Consider the following 22,149-nt stretch of genomic DNA (forward strand, 5'->3'; position numbering starts at 1 on the left):
CCATCGCATACCGTGCCGCACGGACCGCGTCGGTGATGAGGCCGGACGCGCATCCCTCCATTGATGCAACCGCTCACCGAGTTTGGGGGACAGGGGAACGTAGCGCGTCTTTTTTTAGACGTGCCCAATTCCACCGTGATGTACAGGAGCATCCTCTGGACATGAGGAAGCAGGTGTACACGCTTGCCGGTGGTACCTGGCGTACTGGCGCTGAAGGGGGCGTGGCCTCTTACCGGACGCACTTTGGATCTCCACAAGATGGTGTATGGTCAGGGATTCTCTTCTTACTTCCTACACATGAGCGTGGAAGTTCTCCGGCTAAATATAATGTTGTTAAATGAGCAGGTGACACGGTTCTCCTCTCCCTGCTCTCAAGCTCCGAGTCTGACGATGGCCACGTACATCTCATGAGTTCATCACATGGTGTGACGGAGCGGGGCTGCAACTGAACATCTCTAAGACAGAGGAGATGGTGAGTGATTTTACGTCAAAACGCCTCCCACGCTGAGACTCCTATGATTATTCACCGCACGAGGGCTGATAGAGTAGAGCGGCACGGATTTCGCAATCAAATAAAAGATGGAGCGCTTCACGGATTTGTGTGTCATCCTTTCGCAGGGGCCATGCTAATCTTCTCTGTATCGATCCAATTTTAGTATATGTGCCGCCGTGGCGAGCACAGAACAGCTAGCTCGCTCGAGGTATCTTTACCCTCGGGTCCCCGCGAGCTCTCACAGAGCTGGTAAGGGCCCAGTGAGCCATCTCATCCCATCGCATACCGTGCCGCACGGACCGCGTCGGTGATGAGGCCGGACGCGCATCCCTCCATTGATGCAACCGCTCACCGAGTTTGGGGGACAGGGGAACGTAGCGCGTCTTTTTTTAGACGTGCCCGATTCCACCGTGATGTACAGGAGCATCCTCTGGACATGAGGAAGCAGGTGTACACGCTTGCCGGTGGTACCTGGCGTACTGGCGCTGAAGGGGGCGTGGCCTCTACATTTTTTTAAGAAAGAAGAGTGGGCAGTAAAGAAGGGCTGGACAGCAAAGGCTCAGGGTGAAGGGAGTCTTACCGGACGCACTTTGGATCTCCACAAGATGGTGTATGGTCAGGGATTCTCTTCTTACTTCCTACACATGAGCGTGGAAGTTCTCCGGCTAATTATAATGTTGTTAAATGAGCAGGTGACACGGTTCTCCTCTCCCTGCTCTCAAGCTCCGAGTCTGACGATGGCCACGTACTTCTCATGAGTTCATCACATAGTGTAACGGAGCAGGGCTGCAACTGTACATCTCTAAGAAAGAGGAGATGATGAGAGATTTTACGTCAAAACGCCTCCCACGCTGAGACTCCTATGATTATTCACCGCACGAGGGCTGATAGAGTAGACGGGGCACGGATATCGCAATCAAATAAAAGATGGAGCGCTTCACGGATTTGCGTGTCATCCTTTCGCAGGGGCCATGCTAATCTTCTCTGTATCGATCCAATTTTAGTATATGTGCCGCCGTGGCGAGCACAGAACAGCTGGCTCGCTCGAGGTATCTTTACCCCTCGGGTCCCCGCGAGCTCTCACAGAGCTGGTCAGGGCCCAGTGAGCCATCTCATCCCATCGCATACCGTGCCGCACGGACCGCGTCGGTGCTGAGGCCGGACGCACATCCCTCCATTGATGCAACTGCTCACCGAGTTTGGGGGACAGTGGAACGTAGCGCGTCAATTTCTAGACGTGCCCGATTCCACCGTGATGTACAGGAGCATCCTCTGGAAATAAGGAAGCAGGTGTACACGCTTGCCGGTGGTACCTGGCGTACTGGCGCTGAAGGGGGCGTGGCCTCTTACCGGACGCACTTTGGATCTCCACAAGATGGTGTATGGTCAGGGATTCTCTTCTTACTTCCTACACATGAGCGTGGAAGTTCTCCGGCTAATTATAATGTTGTTAAATGAGCAGGTGACACGGTTCTCCTCTCCCTGCTCTCAAGCTCCGAGTCTGACGATGGCCACGTACATCTCATGAGTTCATCACATGGTGTGACGGAGCGGGGCTGCAACTGAACATCTCTAAGACAGAGGAGATGGTGAGTGATTTTACGTCAAAACGCCTCCCACGCTGAGACTCCTATGATTATTCACCGCACGAGGGCTGATAGAGTAGAGCGGCACGGATTTCGCAATCAAATAAAAGATGGAGCGCTTCACGGATTTGCGTGTCATCCTTTCGCAGGGGCCATGCTAATCTTCTCTGTATCGATCCAATTTTAGTATATGTGCCGCCGTGGCGAGCACAGAACAGTTAGCTCGCTCGAGGTATCTTTACCCTCGGGTCCCCGCGAGCTCTCACAGAGCTGGTAAGGGCCCAGTGAGCCATCTCATCCCATCGCATACCGTGCCGCACGGACCGCGTCGGTGATGAGGCCGGACGCGCATCCCTCCATTGATGCAACCGCTCACCGAGTTTGGGGGACAGGGGAACGTAGCGCGTCTTTTTTTAGACGTGCCCGATTCCACCGTGATGTACAGGAGCATCCTCTGGACATGAGGAAGCAGGTGTACACGCTTGCCGGTGGTACCTGGCGTACTGGCGCTGAAGGGGGCGTGGCCTCTACATTTTTTTAAGAAAGAAGAGTGGGCAGTAAAGAAGGGCTGGACAGCAAAGGCTCAGGGTGAAGGGAGTCTTACCGGACGCACTTTGGATCTCCACAAGATGGTGTATGGTCAGGGATTCTCTTCTTACTTCCTTCACATGAGCGTGGTAGTTCTCCGGCTAATTATAATGTTGTTAAATGAGCAGGTGACACGGTTCTCCTCTCCCTGCTCTCAAGCTCCGAGTCTGACGATGGCCACGTACAGCTCATGAGTTCATCACATGGTGTGACGGAGCGGGGCTGCAACTGAACATCTCTAAGACAGAGGAGATGGTGAGTGATTTTACGTCAAAACGCCTCACACGCTGAGACTCCTATGATTATTCACCGCACGAGGGCTGCTGAGACTCCTATGATTATTCACCGCACGAGGGCTGATAGAGTAGAGCGGCACGGATTTCGCAATCAAATAAAAGATGGAGCGCTTCACGGATTTGCGTGTCATCCTTTCGCAGGGGCCATGCTAATCTTCTCTGTATCGATCCAATTTTAGTATATGTGCCGCCGTGGCGAGTACAGAACAGCTAGCGCGCTCGAGGTATCTTTAGCCCTCGGGTCCCCGCGAGCTCTCACAGAGCTGGTAAGGGCCCAGTGAGCCATCTCGTCCCATCGCATACCTTGCCGCACGGACCGCGTCGGTGCTGAGGACGGACGCACATCGCTCCATTGATGCAACCGCTCACCGAGTTTGGGGGACAGGGGAACGTAGCGCGTCTTTTTTTAGACGTGCCCGATTCCACCGTGATGTACAGGAGCATCCTCTGGACATGAGGAAGCAGGTGTACACGCTTGCCGGTGGTACCTGGCGTACTGGCGCTGAAGGGGGCGTGGCCTCTACATTTTTTTAAGAAAGAAGAGTGGGCAGTAAAGAAGGGCTGGACAGCAAAGGCTCAGGGTGAAGGGAGTCTTACCGGACGCACTTTGGATCTCCACAAGATGGTGTATGGTCAGGGATTCTCTTCTTACTTCCTACACATGAGCGTGGAAGTTCTCCGGCTAATTTTAATGTTGTTAAATGAGCAGGTGACACGGTTCTCCTCTCCCTGCTCTCAAGCTCCGAGTCTGACGATGGCCACGTACATCTCATGAGTTCATCACATGGTGTGACGGAGCGGGGCTGCAACTGAACATCTCTAAGACAGAGGAGATGGTGAGTGATTTTACGTCAAAACGCCTCCCACGCTGAGACTCCTATGATTATTCACCGCACGAGGGCTGATAGAGTAGAGGGGCACGGATATCGCAATCAAATAAAAGATGGAGCGCTTCACGGATTTGCGTGTCATCCTTTCGCAGGGGCCATGCTAATCTTCTCTGTATCGATCCAATTTTAGTATATGTGCCGCCGTGGCGAGCACAGAACAGCTGGCTCGCTCGAGGTATCTTTAGCCCTCGGGTCCCCGCGAGCTCTCACAGAGCTGGTCAGGGCCCAGTGAGCCATCTCATCCCATCGCATAACGTGCCGCACGGACCGCGTCGGTGCTGAGGCCGGACGCACATCCCTCCATTGATGCAACTGCTCACCGAGTTTGGGGGACAGTGGAACGTAGCGCGTCAATTTCTAGACGTGCCCGATTCCACCGTGATGTACAGGAGCATCCTCTGGAAATAAGGAAGCAGGTGTACACGCTTGCCGGTGGTACCTGGCGTACTGGCGCTGAAGGGGGCGTGGCCTCTTACCGGACGCACTTTGGATCTCCACAAGATGGTGTATGGTCAGGGATTCTCTTCTTACTTCCTACACATGAGCGTGGAAGTTCTCCGGCTAATTATAATGTTGTTAAATGAGCAGGTGACACGGTTCTCCTCTCCCTGCTCTCAAGCTCCGAGTCTGACGATGGCCACGTACATCTCATGAGTTCATCACATGGTGTGACGGAGCGGGGCTGCAACTGAACATCTCTAAGACAGAGGAGATGGTGAGTGATTTTACGTCAAAACGCCTCCCACGCTGAGACTCCTATGATTATTCACCGCACGAGGGCTGATAGAGTAGAGGGGCACGGATATCGCAATCAAATAAAAGATGGAGCGCTTCACGGATTTGCGTGTCATCCTTTCGCAGGGGCCATGCTAATCTTCTCTGTATCGATCCAATTTTAGTATATGTGCCGCCGTGGCGAGCACAGAACAGCTGGCTCGCTCGAGGTATCTTTAGCCCTCGGGTCCCCGCGAGCTCTCACAGAGCTGGTCAGGGCCCAGTGAGCCATCTCATCCCATCGCATAACGTGCCGCACGGACCGCGTCGGTGCTGAGGCCGGACGCACATCCCTCCATTGATGCAACTGCTCACCGAGTTTGGGGGACAGTGGAACGTAGCGCGTCTTTTTTTAGACATGCCCGATTCCACCGTGATGTACAGGAGCATCCTCTGGACATGAGGAAGCAGGTGTACACGCTTGCCGGTGGTACCTGGCGTACTGGCGCTGAAGGGGGCGTGGCCTCTTACCGGACGCACTTTGGATCTCCACAAGATGGTGTATGGTCAGGGATTCTCTTCTTACTTCCTACACATGAGCGTGGAAGTTCTCCGGCTAATTATAATGTTGTTAAATGAGCAGGTGACACGGTTCTCCTCTCCCTGCTCTCAAGCTCCGAGTCTGACGATGGCCACGTACATCTCATGAGTTCATCACATGGTGTGACGGAGCGGGGCTGCAACTGAACATCTCTAAGACAGAGGAGATGGTGAGTGATTTTACGTCAAAACGCCTCCCACGCTGAGACTCCTATGATTATTCACCGCACGAGGGCTGATAGAGTAGAGCGGCACGGATTTCGCAATCAAATAAAAGATGGAGCGCTTCACGGATTTGCGTGTCATCCTTTCGCAGGGGCCATGCTAATCTTCTCTGTATCGATCCAATTTTAGTATATGTGCCGCCGTGGCGAGCACAGAACAGCTAGCTCGCTCGAGGTATCTTTACCCTCGGGTCCCCGCGAGCTCTCACAGAGCTGGTAAGGGCCCAGTGAGCCATCTCATCCCATCGCATACCGTGCCGCACGGACCGCGTCGGTGATGAGGCCGGACGCGCATCCCTCCATTGATGCAACCGCTCACCGAGTTTGGGGGACAGGGGAACGTAGCGCGTCTTTTTTTAGACGTGCCCGATTCCACCGTGATGTACAGGAGCATCCTCTGGACATGAGGAAGCAGGTGTACACGCTTGCCGGTGGTACCTGGCGTACTGGCGCTGAAGGGGGCGTGGCCTCTACATTTTTTTAAGAAAGAAGAGTGGGCAGTAAAGAAGGGCTGGACAGCAAAGGCTCAGGGTGAAGGGAGTCTTACCGGACGCACTTTGGATCTCCACAAGATGGTGTATGGTCAGGGATTCTCTTCTTACTTCCTACACATGAGCGTGGAAGTTCTCCGGCTAATTATAATGTTGTTAAATGAGCAGGTGACACGGTTCTCCTCTCCCTGCTCTCAAGCTCCGAGTCTGACGATGGCCACGTACTTCTCATGAGTTCATCACATAGTGTAACGGAGCGGGGCTGCAACTGAACATCTCTAAGAAAGAGGAGATGGTGAGTGATTTTACGTCAAAACGCCTCCCACGCTGAGATTCCTATGATTATTCACCGCACGAGGGCTGATAGAGTAGAGGGGCACGGATATCTACATTTTTTTAAGAAAGAAGAGTGGGCAGTAAAGATGGGCTGGACAGCAAAGGCTCAGGGTGAAGGGAGTCTTACCGGACGCACTTTGGATCTCCACAAGATGGTGTATGGTCAGGGATTCTCTTCTTACTTCCTACACATGAGCGTGGAAGTTCTCCGGCTAATTATAATGTTGTTAAATGAGCAGGTGACACGGTTCTCCTCTCCCTGCTCTCAAGCTCCGAGTCTGATGATGGCCACGTACATCTCATGAGTTCATCACATGGTGTGACGGAGCGGGGCTGCAACTGAACATCTCTAAGACAGAGGAGATGGTGAGTGATTTTACGTCAAAACGCCTCCCACGCTGAGACTCCTATGATTATTCACCGCACGAGGGCTGATAGAGTAGAGCGGCACGGATTTCGCAATCAAATAAAAGATGGAGCGCTTCACGGATTTGCGTGTCATCCTTTTGCAGGGGCCATGCTAATCTTCTCTGTATCGATCCAATTTTAGTATATGTGCCGCCGTGGCGAGCACAGAACAGCTAGCTCGCTCGAGGTATCTTTACCCTCGGAGTCCCCGCGAGCTCTCACAGAGCTGGTAAGGGCCCAGTGAGCCATCTCATCCCATCGCATACCGTGCCGCACGGACCGCGTCGGTGATGAGGCCGGACGCGCATCCCTCCATTGATGCAACCGCTCACCGAGTTTGGGGGACAGGGGAACGTAGCGCGTCTTTTTTTAGACGTGCCCGATTCCACCGTGATGTACAGGAGCATCCTCTGGACATGAGGAAGCAGGTGTACACGCTTGCCGGTGGTACCTGGCGTACTGGCGCTGAAGGGGGCGTGATCTCTACATTTTTTTAAGAAAGAAGAGTGGGCAGTAAAGAAGGGCTGGACAGCAAAGGCTCAGGGTGAAGGGAGTCTTACCGGACGCACTTTGGATCTCCACAAGATGGTGTATGGTCAGGGATTCTCTTCTTACTTCCTACACATGAGCGTGGAAGTTCTCCGGCTAACTATAATGTTGTTAAATGAGCAGGTGACATGGTTTTCCTCTCCCTGCTCTCAAGCTCCGAGTCTGACGATGGCCACGTACATCTCATGAGTTCATCACATGGTGTGACGGAGCGGGGCTGCAACTGAACATCTCTAAGACAGAGGAGATGGTGAGTGATTTTACGTCAAAACGCCTCCCACGCTGAGACTCCTATGATTATTCACCGCACGAGGGCTGATAGAGTAGAGCGGCACGGATTTCGCAATCAAATAAAAGATGGAGCGCTTCACGGATTTGCGTGTCATCCTTTCGCAGGGGCCATGCTAATCTTCTCTGTATCGATCCAATTTTAGTATATGTGCCGCCGTGGCGAGCACAGAACAGCTAGCTCGCTCGAGGTATCTTTACCCTCGGGTCCCCGCGAGCTCTCACAGAGCTGGTAAGGGCCCAGTGAGCCATCTCATCCCATCGCATACCGTGCCGCACGGACCGCGTCGGTGATGAGGCCGGACGCGCATCCCTCCATTGATGCAACCGCTCACCGAGTTTGGGGGACAGGGGAACGTAGCGCGTCTTTTTTTAGACGTGCCCGATTCCACCGTGATGTACAGGAGCATCCTCTGGACATGAGGAAGCAGGTGTACACGCTTGCCGGTGGTACCTGGCGTACTGGCGCTGAAGGGGGCGTGGCCTCTACATTTTTTTAAGAAAGAAGAGTGGGCAGTAAAGAAGGGCTGGACAGCAAAGGCTCAGGGTGAAGGGAGTCTTATCGGACGCACTTTGGATCTCCACAAGATGGTGTATGGTCAGGGATTCTCTTCTTACTTCCTACACATGAGCGTGGAAGTTCTCCGGCTAATTTTAATGTTGTTAAATGAGCAGGTGACACGGTTCTCCTCTCCCTGCTCTCAAGCTCCGAGTCTGACGATGGCCACGTACATCTCATGAGTTCATCACATGGTGTGACGGAGCGGGGCTGCAACTGAACATCTCTAAGACAGAGGAGATGGTGAGTGATTTTACGTCAAAACGCCTCCCACGCTGAGACTCCTATGATTATTCACCGCACGAGGGCTGATAGAGTAGAGGGGCACGGATATCGCAATCAAATAAAAGATGGAGCGCTTCACGGATTTGCGTGTCATCCTTTCGCAGGGGCCATGCTAATCTTCTCTGTATCGATCCAATTTTAGTATATGTGCCGCCGTGGCGAGCACAGAACAGCTGGCTCGCTCGAGGTATCTTTAGCCCTGGGGTCCCCGCAAGCTCTCACAGAGCTGGTCAGGGCCCAGTGAGCCATCTCATCCCATCGCATAACGTGCCGCACGGACCGCGTCGGTGCTGAGGCCGGACGCACATCCCTCCATTGATGCAACTGCTCACCGAGTTTGGGGGACAGTGGAACGTAGCGCGTCAATTTCTAGACGTGCCCGATTCCACCGTGATGTACAGGAGCATCCTCTGGAAATAAGGAAGCAGGTGTACACGCTTGCCGGTGGTACCTGGCGTACTGGCGCTGAAGGGGGCGTGGCCTCTTACCGGACGCACTTTGGATCTCCACAAGATGGTGTATGGTCAGGGATTCTCTTCTTACTTCCTACACATGAGCGTGGAAGTTCTCCGGCTAATTATAATGTTGTTAAATAAGCAGGTGACACGGTTCTCCTCTCCCTGCTCTCAAGCTCCGAGTCTGACGATGGCCACGTACATCTCATGAGTTCATCACATGGTGTGACGGAGCGGGGCTGCAACTGAACATCTCTAAGACAGAGGAGATGGTGAGTGATTTTACGTCAAAACGCCTCCCACGCTGAGACTCCTATGATTATTCACCGCACGAGGGCTGATAGAGTAGAGCGGCACGGATTTCGCAATCAAATAAAAGATGGAGCGCTTCACGGATTTGCGTGTCATCCTTTCGCAGGGGCCATGCTAATCTTCTCTGTATCGATCCAATTTTAGTATATGTGCCGCCGTGGCGAGCACAGAACAGCTAGCTCGCTCGAGGTATCTTTACCCTCGGGTCCCCGCGAGCTCTCACAGAGCTGGTAAGGGCCCAGTGAGCCATCTCATCCCATCGCATACCGTGCCGCACGGACCGCGTCGGTGATGAGGCCGGACGCGCATCCCTCCATTGATGCAACCGCTCACCGAGTTTGGGGGACAGGGGAACGTAGCGCGTCTTTTTTTAGACGTGCCCGATTCCACCGTGATGTACAGGAGCATCCTCTGGACATGAGGAAGCAGGTGTACACGCTTGCCGGTGGTACCTGGCGTACTGGCGCTGAAGGGGGCGTGGCCTCTACATTTTTTTAAGAAAGAAGAGTGGGCAGTAAAGAAGGGCTGGACAGCAAAGGCTCAGGGTGAAGGGAGTCTTACCGGACGCACTTTGGATCTCCACAAGATGGTGTATGGTCAGGGATTCTCTTCTTACTTCCTACACATGAGCGTGGAAGTTCTCCGGCTAATTATAATGTTGTTAAATGAGCAGGTGACATGGTTCTCCTCTCCCTGCTCTCAAGCTCCGAGTCTGACGATGGCCACGTACTTCTCATGAGTTCATCACATAGTGTAACGGAGCGGGGCTGCAACTGAACATCTCTAAGAAAGAGGAGATGGTGAGTGATTTTACGTCAAAACGCCTCCCACGCTGAGATTCCTATGATTATTCACCGCACGAGGGCTGATAGAGTAGAGGGGCACGGATATCTACATTTTTTTAAGAAAGAAGAGTGGGCAGTAAAGATGGGCTGGACAGCAAAGGCTCAGGGTGAAGGGAGTCTTACCGGACGCACTTTGGATCTCCACAAGATGGTGTATGGTCAGGGATTCTCTTCTTACTTCCTACACATGAGCGTGGAAGTTCTCCGGCTAATTATAATGTTGTTAAATGAGCAGGTGACACGGTTCTCCTCTCCCTGCTCTCAAGCTCCGAGTCTGACGATGGCCACGTACATCTCATGAGTTCATCACATGGTGTGACGGAGCGGGGCTGCAACTGAACATCTCTAAGACAGAGGAGATGGTGAGTGATTTTACGTCAAAACGCCTCCCACGCTGAGACTCCTATGATTATTCACCGCACGAGGGCTGATAGAGTAGAGCGGCACGGATTTCGCAATCAAATAAAAGATGGAGCGCTTCACGGATTTGCGTGTCATCCTTTCGCAGGGGCCATGCTAATCTTCTCTGTATCGATCCAATTTTAGTATATGTGCCGCCGTGGCGAGCACAGAACAGCTAGCTCGCTCGAGGTATCTTTACCCTCGGGTCCCCGCGAGCTCTCACAGAGCTGGTAAGGGCCCAGTGAGCCATCTCATCCCATCGCATACCGTGCCGCACGGACCGCGTCGGTGATGAGGCCGGACGCGCATCCCTCCATTGATGCAACCGCTCACCGAGTTTGGGGGACAGGGGAACGTAGCGCGTCTTTTTTTAGACGTGCCCGATTCCACCGTGATGTACAGGAGCATCCTCTGGACATGAGGAAGCAGGTGTACACGCTTGCCGGTGGTACCTGGCGTACTGGCGCTGAAGGGGGCGTGGCCTCTACATTTTTTTAAGAAAGAAGAGTGGGCAGTAAAGAAGGGCTGGACAGCAAAGGCTCAGGGTGAAGGGAGTCTTACCGGACGCACTTTGGATCTCCACAAGATGGTGTATGGTCAGGGATTCTCTTCTTACTTCCTACACATGAGCGTGGAAGTTCTCCGGCTAATTATAATGTTGTTAAATGAGCAGGTGACCCGGTTCTCCTCTCCCTGCTCTCAAGCTCCGAGTCTGACGATAGCCACGTACTTCTCATGAGTTCATCACATAGTGTAACGGAGCGGGGCTGCAACTGAACATCTCTAAGAAAGAGGAGATGGTGAGTGATTTTACGTCAAAACGCCTCCCACGCTGAGATTCCTATGATTATTCACCGCACGAGGGCTGATAGAGTAGAGGGGCACGGATATCTACATTTTTTTAAGAAAGAAGAGTGGGCAGTAAAGATGGGCTGGACAGCAAAGGCTCAGGGTGAAGGGAGTCTTACCGGACGCACTTTGGATCTCCACAAGATGGTGTATGGTCAGGGATTCTCTTCTTACTTCCTACACATGAGCGTGGAAGTTCTCCGGCTAATTATAATGTTGTTAAATGAGCAGGTGACACGGTTCTCCTCTCCCTGCTCTCAAGCTCCGAGTCTGACGATGGCCACGTACATCTCATGAGTTCATCACATGGTGTGACGGAGCGGGGCTGCAACTGAACATCTCTAAGACAGAGGAGATGGTGAGTGATTTTACGTCAAAACGCCTCCCACGCTGAGACTCCTATGATTATTCACCGCACGAGGGCTGATAGAGTAGAGCGGCACGGATTTCGCAATCAAATAAAAGATGGAGCACTTCACGGATTTGCGTGTCATCCTTTCGCAGGGGCCATGCTAATCTTCTCTGTATCGATCCAATTTTAGTATATGTGCCGCCGTGGCGAGCACAGAACAGCTAGCTCGCTCGAGGTATCTTTACCCTCGGGTCCCCGCGAGCTCTCACAGAGCTGGTAAGGGCCCAGTGAGCCATCTCATCCCATCGCATACCGTGCCGCACGGACCGCGTCGGTGATGAGGCCGGACGCGCATCCCTCCATTGATGCAACCGCTCACCGAGTTTGGGGGACAGGGGAACGTAGCGCGTCTTTTTTTAGACGTGCCCGATTCCACCGTGATGTACAGGAGCATCCTCTGGACATGAGGAAGCAGGTGTACACGCTTGCCGGTGGTACCTGGCGTACTGGCGTTGAAGGGGGCGTGGCCTCTACATTTTTTTAAGAAAGAAGAGTGGGCAGTAAAGAAGGGCTGGACAGCAAAGGCTCAGGGTGAAGGGAGTCTTACCGGACGCACTTTGGATCTCCACAAGATGGTGTATGGTCAGGGATTCTCTTCTTACTTCCTACACATGAGCGTGGAAGTTCTCCGGCTAATTATAATGTTGTTAAATGAGCAGGTGACACGGTTCTCCTCTCCCTGCTCTCAAGCTCCGAGTCTGACGATGGCCACGTACTTCTCATGAGTTCATCACATAGTGTAACGGAGCGGGGCTGCAACTGAACATCTCTAAGAAAGAGGAGATGGTGAGTGATTTTACGTCAAAACGCCTCCCACGCTAAGATTCCTATGATTATTCACCGCACGAGGGCTGATAGAGTAGAGGGGCACGGATATCTACATTTTTTTAAGAAAGAAGAGTGGGCAGTAAAGATGGGCTGGACAGCAAAGGCTCAGGGTGAAGGGAGTCTTACCGGACGCACTTTGGATCTCCACAAGATGGTGTATGGTCAGGGATTCTCTTCTTACTTCCTACACATGAGCGTGGAAGTTCTCCGGCTAATTATAATGTTGTTAAATGAGCAGGTGACACGGTTCTCCTCTCCCTGCTCTCAAGCTCCGAGTCTGACGATGGCCACGTACATCTCATGAGTTCATCACATGGTGTGACGGAGCGGGGCTGCAACTGAACATCTCTAAGACAGAGGAGATGGTGAGTGATTTTACGTCAAAACGCCTCCCACGCTGAGACTCCTATGATTATTCACCGCACGAGGGCTGATAGAGTAGAGCGGCACGGATTTCGCAATCAAATAAAAGATGGAGCGCTTCACGGATTTGCGTGTCATCCTTTCGCAGGGGCCATGCTAATCTTCTCTGTATCGATCCAATTTTAGTATATGTGCCGCCGTGGCGAGCACAGAACAGCTAGCTCGCTCGAGGTATCTTTACCCTCGGGTCCCCGCGAGCTCTCACAGAGCTGGTAAGGGCCCAGTGAGCCATCTCATCCCATCGCATACCGTGCCGCACGGACCGCGTCGGTGATGAGGCCGGACGCGCATCCCTCCATTGATGCAACCGCTCACCGAGTTTGGGGGACAGGGGAACATAGCGCGTCTTTTTTTAGACGTGCCCGATTCCACCGTGATGTACAGGAGCATCCTCTGGACATGAGGAAGCAGGTGTACACGCTTGCCGGTGGTACCTGGCGTACTGGCGCTGAAGGGGGCGTGGCCTCTACATTTTTTTAAGAAAGAAGAGTGGGCAGTAAAGAAGGGCTGGACAGCAAAGGCTCAGGGTGAAGGGAGTCTTACCGGACGCACTTTGGATCTCCACAAGATGGTGTATGGTCAGGGATTCTCTTCTTACTTCCTACACATGAGCGTGGAAGTTCTCCGGTTAATTATAATGTTGTTAAATGAGCAGGTGACACGGTTCTCCTCTCCCTGCTCTCAAGCTCCGAGTCTGACGATGGCCACGTACATCTCATGAGTTCATCACATGGTGTGACGGAGCGGGGCTGCAACTGAACATCTCTAAGACAGAGGAGATGGTGAGTGATTTTACGTCAAAACGCCTCCCACGCTGAGACTCCTATGATTATTCACCGCACGAGGGCTGATAGAGTAGAGGGGCACGGATATCGCAATCAAATAAAAGATGGAGCGCTTCACGGATTTGCGTGTCATCCTTTCGCAGGGGCCATGCTAATCTTCTCTGTATCGATCCAATTTTAGTATATGTGCCGCCGTGGCGAGCACAGAACAGCTGGCTCGCTCGAGGTATCTTTAGCCCTCGGGTCCCCGCGAGCTCTCACAGAGCTGGTCAGGGCCCAGTGAGCCATCTCATCCCATCGCATAACGTGCCGCACGGACCGCGTCGGTGCTGAGGCCGGACGCACATCCCTCCATTGATGCAACTGCTCACCGAGTTTGGGGGACAGTGGAACGTAGCGCGTCAATTTCTAGACGTGCCCGATTCCACCGTGATGTACAGGAGCATCCTCTGGAAATAAGGAAGCAGGTGTACACGCTTGCCGGTGGTACCTGGCGTACTGGCGCTGAAGGGGGCGTGGCCTCTTACCGGACGCACTTTGGATCTCCACAAGATGGTGTATGGTCAGGGATTCTCTTCTTACTTCCTACACATGAGCGTGGAAGTTCTCCGGCTAATTATAATGTTGTTAAATGAGCAGGTGACACGGTTCTCCTCTCCCTGCTCTCAAGCTCCGAGTCTGACTATGGCCACGTACTTCTCATGAGTTCATCACATAGTGTAACGGAGCGGGGCTGCAACTGAACATCTCTAAGACAGAGGAGATGGTGAGTGATTTTACGTCAAAACGCCTCCCACGCTGAGACTCCTATGATTATTCACCGCACGAGGGCTGATAGAGTAGAGCGGCACGGATTTCGCAATCAAATAAAAGACGGAGCGCTTCACGGATTTGCGTGTCATCCTTTCGCAGGGGCCATGCTAATCTTCTCTGTATCGATCCAATTTTAGTATATGTGCCGCCGTGGCGAGCACAGAACAGCTAGCTCGCTCGAGGTATCTTTACCCTCGGGTCCCCGCGAGCTCTCACAGAGCTGGTAAGGGCCCAGTGAGCCATCTCATCCCATCGCATACCGTGCCGCACGGACCGCGTCGGTGATGAGGCCGGACGCGCATCCCTCCATTGATGCAACCGCTCACCGAGTTTGGGGGACAGGGGAACGTAGCGCGTCTTTTTTTAGACGTGCCCGATTCCACCGTGATGTACAGGAGCATCCTCTGGACATGAGGAAGCAGGTGTACACGCTTGCCGGTGGTACCTGGCGTACTGGCGCTGAAGGGGGCGTGGCCTCTACATTTTTTTAAGAAAGAAGAGTGGGCAGTAAAGAAGGGCTGGACAGCAAAGGCTCAGGGTGAAGGGAGTCTTACCGGACGCACTTTGGATCTCCACAAGATGGTGTATGGTCAGGGATTCTCTTCTTACTTCCTACACATGAGCGTGGAAGTTCTCCGGCTAATTATAATGTTGTTAAATGAGCAGGTGACACGGTTCTCCTCTCCCTGCTCTCAAGCTCCGAGTCTGACGATGGCCACGTACATCTCATGAGTTCATCACATGGTGTGACGGAGCGGGGCTGCAACTGAACATCTCTAAGACAGCGGAGATGGTGAGTGATTTTACGTCAAAACGCCTCCCACGCTGAGACTCCTATGATTATTCACCGCACGAGGGCTGATAGAGTAGAGGGGCACGGATATCGCAATCAAATAAAAGACGGAGCGCTTCACGGATTTGCGTGTCATCCTTTCGCAGGGGCCATGCTAATCTTCTCTGTATCGATCCAATTTTAGTATATGTGCCGCCGTGGCGAGCACAGAACAGCTAGCTCGCTCGAGGTATCTTTACCCTCGGGTCCCCGCGAGCTCTCACAGAGCTGGTAAGGGCCCAGTGAGCCATCTCATCCCATCGCATACCGTGCCGCACGGACCGCGTCGGTGATGAGGCCGGACGCGCATCCCTTGCATCCCATTGATGCAACCGCTCACCGAGTTTGGGGGACAGGGGAACGTAGCGCGTCTTTTTTTAGACGTGCCCGATTCCACCGTGATGTACAGGAGCATCCTCTGGACATGAGGAAGCAGGTGTACACGCTTGCCGGTGGTACCTGGCGTACTGGCGCTGAAGGGGGCGTGGCCTCTACATTTTTTTAAGAAAGAAGAGTGGGCAGTAAAGAAGGGCTGGACAGCAAAGGCTCAGGGTGAAGGGAGTCTTACCGGACGCACTTTGGATCTCCACAAGATGGTGTATGGTCAGGGATTCTCTTCTTACTTCCTACACATGAGCGTGGAAGTTCTCCGGCTAATTATAATGTTGTTAAATGAGCAGGTGACACGGTTCTCCTCTCCCTGCTCTCAAGCTCCGAGTCTGACGATGGCCACGTACTTCTCATGAGTTCATCACATAGTGTAACGGAGCGGGGCTGCAACTGAACATCTCTAAGAAAGAGGAGATGGTGAGTGATTTTACGTCAAAACGCCTCCCACGCTGAGATTCCTATGATTATTCACCGCACGAGGGCTGATAGAGTAGAGGGGCACGGATATCTACATTTTTTTAAGAAAGAAGAGTGGGCAGTAAAGATGGGCTGGACAGCAAAGGCTCAGGGTGAAGGGAGTCTTACCGGACGCACTTTGGATCTCCACAAGATGGTGTATGGTCAGGGATTCTCTTCTTACTTCCTACACATGAGCGTGGAAGTTCTCCGGCTAATTATAATGTTGTTAAATGAGCAGGTGACACGGTTCTCCTCTCCCTGCTCTCAAGCTCCGAGTCTGACGATGGCCACGTACATCTCATGAGTTCATCACATGGTGTGACGGAGCGGGGCTGCAACTGAACATCTCTAAGAAAGAGGAGATGGTGAGTGATTTTACGTCAAAACGCCTCCCACGCTGAGATTCCTATGATTATTCACCGCACGAGGGCTGATAGAGTAGAGGGGCACGGATATCTACATTTTTTTAAGAAAGAAGAGTGGGCAGTAAAGAAGGGCTGGACAGCAAAGGCTCAGGGTGAAGGGAGTCTTACCGGACGCACTTTGGATCTCCACAAGATGGTGTATGGTCAGGGATTCTCTTCTTACTTCCTACACATGAGCGTGGAAGTTCTCCGGCTAATTATAATGTTGTTAAATGAGCAGGTGACACGGTTCTCCTCTCCCTGCTCTCAAGCTCCGAGTCTGACGATGGCCACGTACAGCTCATGAGTTCATCACATGGTGTGACGGAGCGGGGCTGCAACTGAACATCTCTAAGACAGAGGAGATGGTGAGTGATTTTACGTCAAAACTCCTCCCACGCTGAGACTCCTATGATTATTCACCGCACGAGGGCTGATAGAGTAGAGCGGCACGGATTTCGCAATCAAATAAAAGATGGAGCGCTTCACGGATTTGCGTGTCATCCTTTCGCAGGGGCCATGCTAATCTTCTCTGTATCGATCCAATTTTAGTATATGTGCCGCCGTGGCGAGCACAGAACAGCTAGCTCGCTCGAGGTATCTTTACCCTCGGGTCCCCGCGAGCTCTCACAGAGCTGGTAAGGGCCCAGTGAGCCATCTCATCCCATCGCATACCGTGCCGCACGGACCGCGTCGGTGATGAGGCCGGACGCGCATCCCTCCATTGATGCAACCGCTCACCGAGTTTGGGGGACAGGGGAACGTAGCGCGTCTTTTTTTAGACGTGCCCGCTTCCACCGTGATGTACAGGAGCATCCTCTGGACATGAGGAAGCAGGTGTACACGCTTGCCGGTGGTACCTGGCGTACTGGCGCTGAAGGGGGCGTGGCCTCTACATTTTTTTAAGAAAGAAGTGTGGGCAGTAAAGAAGGGCTGGACAGCAAAGGCTCAGGGTGAAGGGAGTCTTACCGGACGCACTTTGGATCTCCACAAGATGGTGTATGGTCAGGGATTCTCTTCTTACTTCCTACACATGAGCGTGGAAGTTCTCCGGCTAATTATAATGTTGTTAAATGAGCAGGTGACACGGTTCTCCTCTCCCTGCTCTCAAGCTCCGAGTCTGACGATGGCCACGTACAGCTCATGAGTTCATCACATGGTGTGACGGAGCGGGGCTGCAACTGAACATCTCTAAGACAGAGGAGATGGTGAGTGATTTTACGTCAAAACGCCTCCCACGCTGAGACTCCTATGATTATTCACCGCACGAGGGCTGATAGAGTAGAGCGGCACGGATTTCGCAATCAAATAAAAGATGGAGCGCTTCACGGATTTGCGTGTCATCCTTTCGCAGGGGCCATGCTAATCTTCTCTGTATCGATCCAATTTTAGTATATGTGCCGCCGTGGCGAGCACAGAACAGCTAGCTCGCTCGAGGTATCTTTACCCTCGGGTCCCCGCGAGCTCTCACAGAGCTGGTAAGGGCCCAGTGAGCCATCTCATCCCATCGCATACCGTGCCGCACGGACCGCGTCGGTGATGAGGCCGGACGCGCATCCCTCCATTGATGCAACCGCTCACCGAGTTTGGGGGACAGGAGAACGTAGCGCGTCTTTTTTTAGACGTGCCCGATTCCACCGTGATGTACAGGAGCATCCTCTGGACATGAGGAAGCAGGTGTACACGCTTGCCGGTGGTACCTGGCGTACTGGCGCTGAAGGGGGCGTGGCCTCTACATTTTTTTAAGAAAGAAGAATGGGCAGTAAAGAAGGGCTGGACAGCAAAGGCTCAGGGTGAAGGGAGTCTTACCGGACGCACTTTGGATCTCCACAAGATGGTGTATGGTCAGGGATTCTCTTCTTATTTCCTACACATGAGCGTGGAAGTTCTCCGGCTAATTATAATGTTGTTAAATGAGCAGGTGACACGGTTCTCCTCTCCCTGCTCTCAAGCTCCGAGTCTGACGATGGCCACGTACAGCTCATGAGTTCATCACATGGTGTGACGGAGCGGGGCTGCAACTGAACATCTCTAAGACAGAGGAGATGGTGAGTGATTTTACGTCAAAACGCCTCCCACGCTGAGACTCCTATGATTATTCACCGCACGAGGGCTGATAGAGTAGAGCGGCACGGATTTCGCAATCAAATAAAAGATGGAGCGCTTCACGGATTTGCGTGTCATCCTTTCGCAGGGGCCATGCTAATCTTCTCTGTATCGATCCAATTTTAGTATATGTGCCGCCGTGGCGAGCACAGAACAGCTAGCTCGCTCGAGGTATCTTTACCCTCGGGTCCCCGCGAGCTCTCACAGAGCTGGTAAGGGCCCAGTGAGCCATCTCATCCCATCGCATACCGTGCCGCACGGACCGCGTCGGTGATGAGGCCGGACGCGCATCCCTCCATTGATGCAACCGCTCACCGAGTTTGGGGGACAGGAGAACGTAGCGCGTCTTTTTTTAGACGTGCCCGATTCCACCGTGATGTACAGGAGCATCCTCTGGACATGAGGAAGCAGGTGTACACGCTTGCCGGTGGTACCTGGCGTACTGGCGCTGAAGGGGGCGTGGCCTCTACATTTTTTTAAGAAAGAAGAGTGGGCAGTAAAGAAGGGCTGGACAGCAAAGGCTCAGGGTGAAGGGAGTCTTACCGGACGCACTTTGGATCTCCACAAGATGGTGTATGGTCAGGGATTCTCTTCTTATTTCCTACACATGAGCGTGGAAGTTCTCCGGCTAATTATAATGTTGTTAAATGAGCAGGTGACACGGTTCTCCTCTCCCTGCTCTCAAGCTCCGAGTCTGACGATGGCCACGTACTTCTCATGAGTTCATCACATAGTGTAACGGAGCGGGGCTGCAACTGTACATCTCTAAGAAAGAGGAGATGGTGAGAGATTTTATGTCAAAACGCCTCCCACGCTGAGACTCCTATGATTATTCACCGCACGAGGGCTGATAGAGTAGAGGGGCACGGATATCGCAATCAAATAAAATATGGAGCGCTTCACGGATTTGCGTGTCATCCTTTCGCAGGGGCCATGCTAATCTTCTCTGTATCGATCCAATTTTAGTATATGTGCCGCCGTGGCGAGCACAGAACAGCTGGCTCGCTCGAGGTATCTTTACCCCTCGGGTCCCCGCGAGCTCTCACAGAGCTGGTCAGGGCCCAGTGAGCCATCTCATCCCATCGCATACCGTGCCGCACGGACCGCGTCGGTGCTGAGGCCGGACGCACATCCCTCCATTGATGCAACTGCTCACCGAGTTTGGGGGACAGTGGAACGTAGCGCGTCAATTTCTAGACGTGCCCGATTCCACCGTGATGTACAGGAGCATCCTCTGGAAATAAGGAAGCAGGTGTACACGCTTGCCGGTGGTACCTGGCGTACTGGCGCTGAAGGGGGCGTGGCCTCTTACCGGACGCACTTTGGATCTCCACAAGATGGTGTATGGTCAGGGATTCTCTTCTTACTTCCTACACATGAGCGTGGAAGTTCTCCGGCTAATTATAATGTTGTTAAATGAGCAGGTGACACGGTTCTCCTCTCCCTGCTCTCAAGCTCCGAGTCTGACGATGGCCACGTACTTCTCATGAGTTCATCACATAGTGTAACGGAGCGGGGCTGCAACTGTACATCTCTAAGAAAGAGGAGATGGTGAGAGATTTTACGTCAAAACGCCTCCCACGCTGAGACTCCTATGATTATTCACCGCACGAGGGCTGATAGAGTAGAGGGGCACGGATATCGCAATCAAATAAAAGATGGAGCGCTTCACGGATTTGCGTGTCATTCTTTCGCAGGGGCCATGCTAATCTTCTCTGTATCGATCCAATTTTAGTATATGTGCCGCCGTGGCGAGCATAGAACAGCTAGCGCGCTCGAGGTATCTTTAGCCCTCGGGTCCCCGCGAGCTCTCACAGAGTTGGTAAGGGCCCAGTGAGCCATCTCATCCCATCGCATACCTTGCCGCACGGACCGCGTCGGTGCTGAGGACGGACGCACATCGCTCCATTGATGCAACCGCTCACCGAGTTTGGGGGACAGGGGAACGTAGCGCGTCTTTTTTTAGACGTGCCCGATTCCACCGTGATGTACAGGAGCATCCTCTGGACATGAGGAAGCAGGTGTACACGCTTGCCGGTGGTACCTGGCGTACTGGCGCTGAAGGGGGCGTGGCCTCTACATTTTTTTAAGAAAGAAGAGTGGGCAGTAAAGAAGGGCTGGACAGCAAAGGCTCAGGGTGAAGGGAGTCTTACCGGACGCACTTTGGATCTCCACAAGATGGTGTATGGTCAGGGATTCTCTTCTTACTTCCTACACATGAGCGTGGAAGTTCTCCGGCTAATTATAATGTTGTTAAATGAGCAGGTGACACGGTTCTCCTCTCCCTGCTCTCAAGCTCCGAGTCTGACGATGGCCACGTACATCTCATGAGTTCATCACATGGTGTGACGGAGCGGGGCTGCAACTGAACATCTCTAAGACAGAGGAGATGGTGAGTGATTTTACGTCAAAACGCCTCCCACGCTGAGACTCCTATGATTATTCACCGCACGAGGGCTGATAGAGTAGAGCGGCACGGATTTCGCAATCAAATAAAAGATGGAGCGCTTCACGGATTTGCGTGTCATCCTTTCGCAGGGGCCATGCTAATCTTCTCTGTATCGATCCAATTTTAGTATATGTGCCGCCGTGGCGAGCACAGAACAGCTAGCTCGCTCGAGGTATCTTTACCCTCGGGTCCCCGCGAGCTCTCACAGAGCTGGTAAGGGCCCAGTGAGCCATCTCATCCCATCGCATACCGTGCCGCACGGACCGCGTCGGTGATGAGGCCGGACGCGCATCCCTCCATTGATGCAACCGCTCACCGAGTTTGGGGGACAGGGGAACGTAGCGCGTCTTTTTTTAGACGTGCCCGATTCCACCGTGATGTACAGGAGCATCCTCTGGACATGAGGAAGCAGGTGTACACGCTTGCCGGTGGTACCTGGCGTACTGGCGCTGAAGGGGGCGTGGCCTCTACATTTTTTTAAGAAAGAAGAGTGGGCAGTAAAGAAGGGCTGGACAGCAAAGGCTCAGGGTGAAGGGAGTCTTACCGGACGCACTTTGGATCTCCACAAGATGGTGTATGGTCAGGGATTCTCTTCTTACTTCCTACACATGAGCGTGGAAGTTCTCCGGCTAATTATAATGTTGTTAAATGAGCAGGTGACACGGTTCTCCTCTCCCTGCTCTCAAGCTCCGAGTCTGACGATGGCCACGTACTTCTCATGAGTTCATCACATAGTGTAACGGAGCGGGGCTGCAACTGTACATCTCTAAGAAAGAGGAGATGGTGAGAGATTTTACGTCAAAACGCCTCCCACGCTGAGACTCCTATGATTATTCACCGCACGAGGGCTGATAGAGTAGAGGGGCACGGATATCGCAATCAAATAAAAGATGGAGCGCTTCACGGATTTGCGTGTCATCCTTTCGCAGGGGCCATGCTAATCTTCTCTGTATCGATCCAATTTTAGTATATGTGCCGCCGTGGCGAGCACAGAACAGCTAACGCGCTCGAGGTATCTTTAGCCCTCGGGTCCCCGCGAGCTCTCACAGAGTTGGTAAGGGCCCAGTGAGCCATCTCA

At 52.9% G+C, this 22,149-nt stretch overlaps 24 non-coding genes across 24 annotated transcripts; all 24 read right to left on the reverse strand.

The window, feature by feature from the left end:
- Window positions 1-573: 573 nt before the first annotated feature.
- Window positions 574-680, reverse strand: LOC132123705 (U6 spliceosomal RNA). The gene has a single exon (XR_009426627.1). It is a non-coding gene; the product is annotated as a U6 spliceosomal RNA (small nuclear RNA).
- Window positions 681-1,414: 734 nt separating this feature from the next.
- Window positions 1,415-1,521, reverse strand: LOC132123657 (U6 spliceosomal RNA). The gene has a single exon (XR_009426580.1). It is a non-coding gene; the product is annotated as a U6 spliceosomal RNA (small nuclear RNA).
- A 662-nt stretch (window positions 1,522-2,183) lies between these two features.
- LOC132123658 (U6 spliceosomal RNA) lies at window positions 2,184-2,290 on the reverse strand. Its single transcript, XR_009426581.1, has one exon. It is a non-coding gene; the product is annotated as a U6 spliceosomal RNA (small nuclear RNA).
- A 769-nt stretch (window positions 2,291-3,059) lies between these two features.
- LOC132123723 (U6 spliceosomal RNA) lies at window positions 3,060-3,166 on the reverse strand. The gene has a single exon (XR_009426645.1). It is a non-coding gene; the product is annotated as a U6 spliceosomal RNA (small nuclear RNA).
- Window positions 3,167-3,900: 734 nt separating this feature from the next.
- Window positions 3,901-4,007, reverse strand: LOC132123659 (U6 spliceosomal RNA). The gene has a single exon (XR_009426582.1). It is a non-coding gene; the product is annotated as a U6 spliceosomal RNA (small nuclear RNA).
- Window positions 4,008-4,669: 662 nt separating this feature from the next.
- Window positions 4,670-4,776, reverse strand: LOC132123660 (U6 spliceosomal RNA). The gene has a single exon (XR_009426583.1). It is a non-coding gene; the product is annotated as a U6 spliceosomal RNA (small nuclear RNA).
- A 662-nt stretch (window positions 4,777-5,438) lies between these two features.
- On the reverse strand, window positions 5,439-5,545 carry LOC132123661 (U6 spliceosomal RNA). Its single transcript, XR_009426584.1, has one exon. It is a non-coding gene; the product is annotated as a U6 spliceosomal RNA (small nuclear RNA).
- A 1,140-nt stretch (window positions 5,546-6,685) lies between these two features.
- LOC132123751 (U6 spliceosomal RNA) lies at window positions 6,686-6,792 on the reverse strand. The gene has a single exon (XR_009426670.1). It is a non-coding gene; the product is annotated as a U6 spliceosomal RNA (small nuclear RNA).
- Window positions 6,793-7,526: 734 nt separating this feature from the next.
- LOC132123662 (U6 spliceosomal RNA) lies at window positions 7,527-7,633 on the reverse strand. Its single transcript, XR_009426585.1, has one exon. It is a non-coding gene; the product is annotated as a U6 spliceosomal RNA (small nuclear RNA).
- A 733-nt stretch (window positions 7,634-8,366) lies between these two features.
- On the reverse strand, window positions 8,367-8,473 carry LOC132123663 (U6 spliceosomal RNA). The gene has a single exon (XR_009426586.1). It is a non-coding gene; the product is annotated as a U6 spliceosomal RNA (small nuclear RNA).
- Window positions 8,474-9,135: 662 nt separating this feature from the next.
- LOC132123664 (U6 spliceosomal RNA) lies at window positions 9,136-9,242 on the reverse strand. The gene has a single exon (XR_009426587.1). It is a non-coding gene; the product is annotated as a U6 spliceosomal RNA (small nuclear RNA).
- A 1,140-nt stretch (window positions 9,243-10,382) lies between these two features.
- Window positions 10,383-10,489, reverse strand: LOC132123665 (U6 spliceosomal RNA). Its single transcript, XR_009426588.1, has one exon. It is a non-coding gene; the product is annotated as a U6 spliceosomal RNA (small nuclear RNA).
- Window positions 10,490-11,629: 1,140 nt separating this feature from the next.
- On the reverse strand, window positions 11,630-11,736 carry LOC132123748 (U6 spliceosomal RNA). The gene has a single exon (XR_009426667.1). It is a non-coding gene; the product is annotated as a U6 spliceosomal RNA (small nuclear RNA).
- Window positions 11,737-12,876: 1,140 nt separating this feature from the next.
- LOC132123666 (U6 spliceosomal RNA) lies at window positions 12,877-12,983 on the reverse strand. The gene has a single exon (XR_009426589.1). It is a non-coding gene; the product is annotated as a U6 spliceosomal RNA (small nuclear RNA).
- A 733-nt stretch (window positions 12,984-13,716) lies between these two features.
- On the reverse strand, window positions 13,717-13,823 carry LOC132123667 (U6 spliceosomal RNA). Its single transcript, XR_009426590.1, has one exon. It is a non-coding gene; the product is annotated as a U6 spliceosomal RNA (small nuclear RNA).
- Window positions 13,824-14,485: 662 nt separating this feature from the next.
- LOC132123717 (U6 spliceosomal RNA) lies at window positions 14,486-14,592 on the reverse strand. The gene has a single exon (XR_009426639.1). It is a non-coding gene; the product is annotated as a U6 spliceosomal RNA (small nuclear RNA).
- A 733-nt stretch (window positions 14,593-15,325) lies between these two features.
- Window positions 15,326-15,432, reverse strand: LOC132123718 (U6 spliceosomal RNA). The gene has a single exon (XR_009426640.1). It is a non-coding gene; the product is annotated as a U6 spliceosomal RNA (small nuclear RNA).
- A 1,553-nt stretch (window positions 15,433-16,985) lies between these two features.
- On the reverse strand, window positions 16,986-17,092 carry LOC132123668 (U6 spliceosomal RNA). Its single transcript, XR_009426591.1, has one exon. It is a non-coding gene; the product is annotated as a U6 spliceosomal RNA (small nuclear RNA).
- A 733-nt stretch (window positions 17,093-17,825) lies between these two features.
- LOC132123669 (U6 spliceosomal RNA) lies at window positions 17,826-17,932 on the reverse strand. Its single transcript, XR_009426592.1, has one exon. It is a non-coding gene; the product is annotated as a U6 spliceosomal RNA (small nuclear RNA).
- Window positions 17,933-18,665: 733 nt separating this feature from the next.
- LOC132123670 (U6 spliceosomal RNA) lies at window positions 18,666-18,772 on the reverse strand. The gene has a single exon (XR_009426593.1). It is a non-coding gene; the product is annotated as a U6 spliceosomal RNA (small nuclear RNA).
- Window positions 18,773-19,505: 733 nt separating this feature from the next.
- Window positions 19,506-19,612, reverse strand: LOC132123735 (U6 spliceosomal RNA). The gene has a single exon (XR_009426655.1). It is a non-coding gene; the product is annotated as a U6 spliceosomal RNA (small nuclear RNA).
- Window positions 19,613-20,274: 662 nt separating this feature from the next.
- LOC132123727 (U6 spliceosomal RNA) lies at window positions 20,275-20,381 on the reverse strand. The gene has a single exon (XR_009426649.1). It is a non-coding gene; the product is annotated as a U6 spliceosomal RNA (small nuclear RNA).
- Window positions 20,382-21,115: 734 nt separating this feature from the next.
- LOC132123671 (U6 spliceosomal RNA) lies at window positions 21,116-21,222 on the reverse strand. The gene has a single exon (XR_009426594.1). It is a non-coding gene; the product is annotated as a U6 spliceosomal RNA (small nuclear RNA).
- A 733-nt stretch (window positions 21,223-21,955) lies between these two features.
- LOC132123672 (U6 spliceosomal RNA) lies at window positions 21,956-22,062 on the reverse strand. Its single transcript, XR_009426595.1, has one exon. It is a non-coding gene; the product is annotated as a U6 spliceosomal RNA (small nuclear RNA).
- Window positions 22,063-22,149: the final 87 nt, after the last annotated feature.

The sequence above is a fragment of the Carassius carassius genome, chromosome 41 (assembly GCF_963082965.1).
Source record: "Carassius carassius chromosome 41, fCarCar2.1, whole genome shotgun sequence".
NCBI lineage: Eukaryota > Metazoa > Chordata > Actinopteri > Cypriniformes > Cyprinidae > Carassius > Carassius carassius.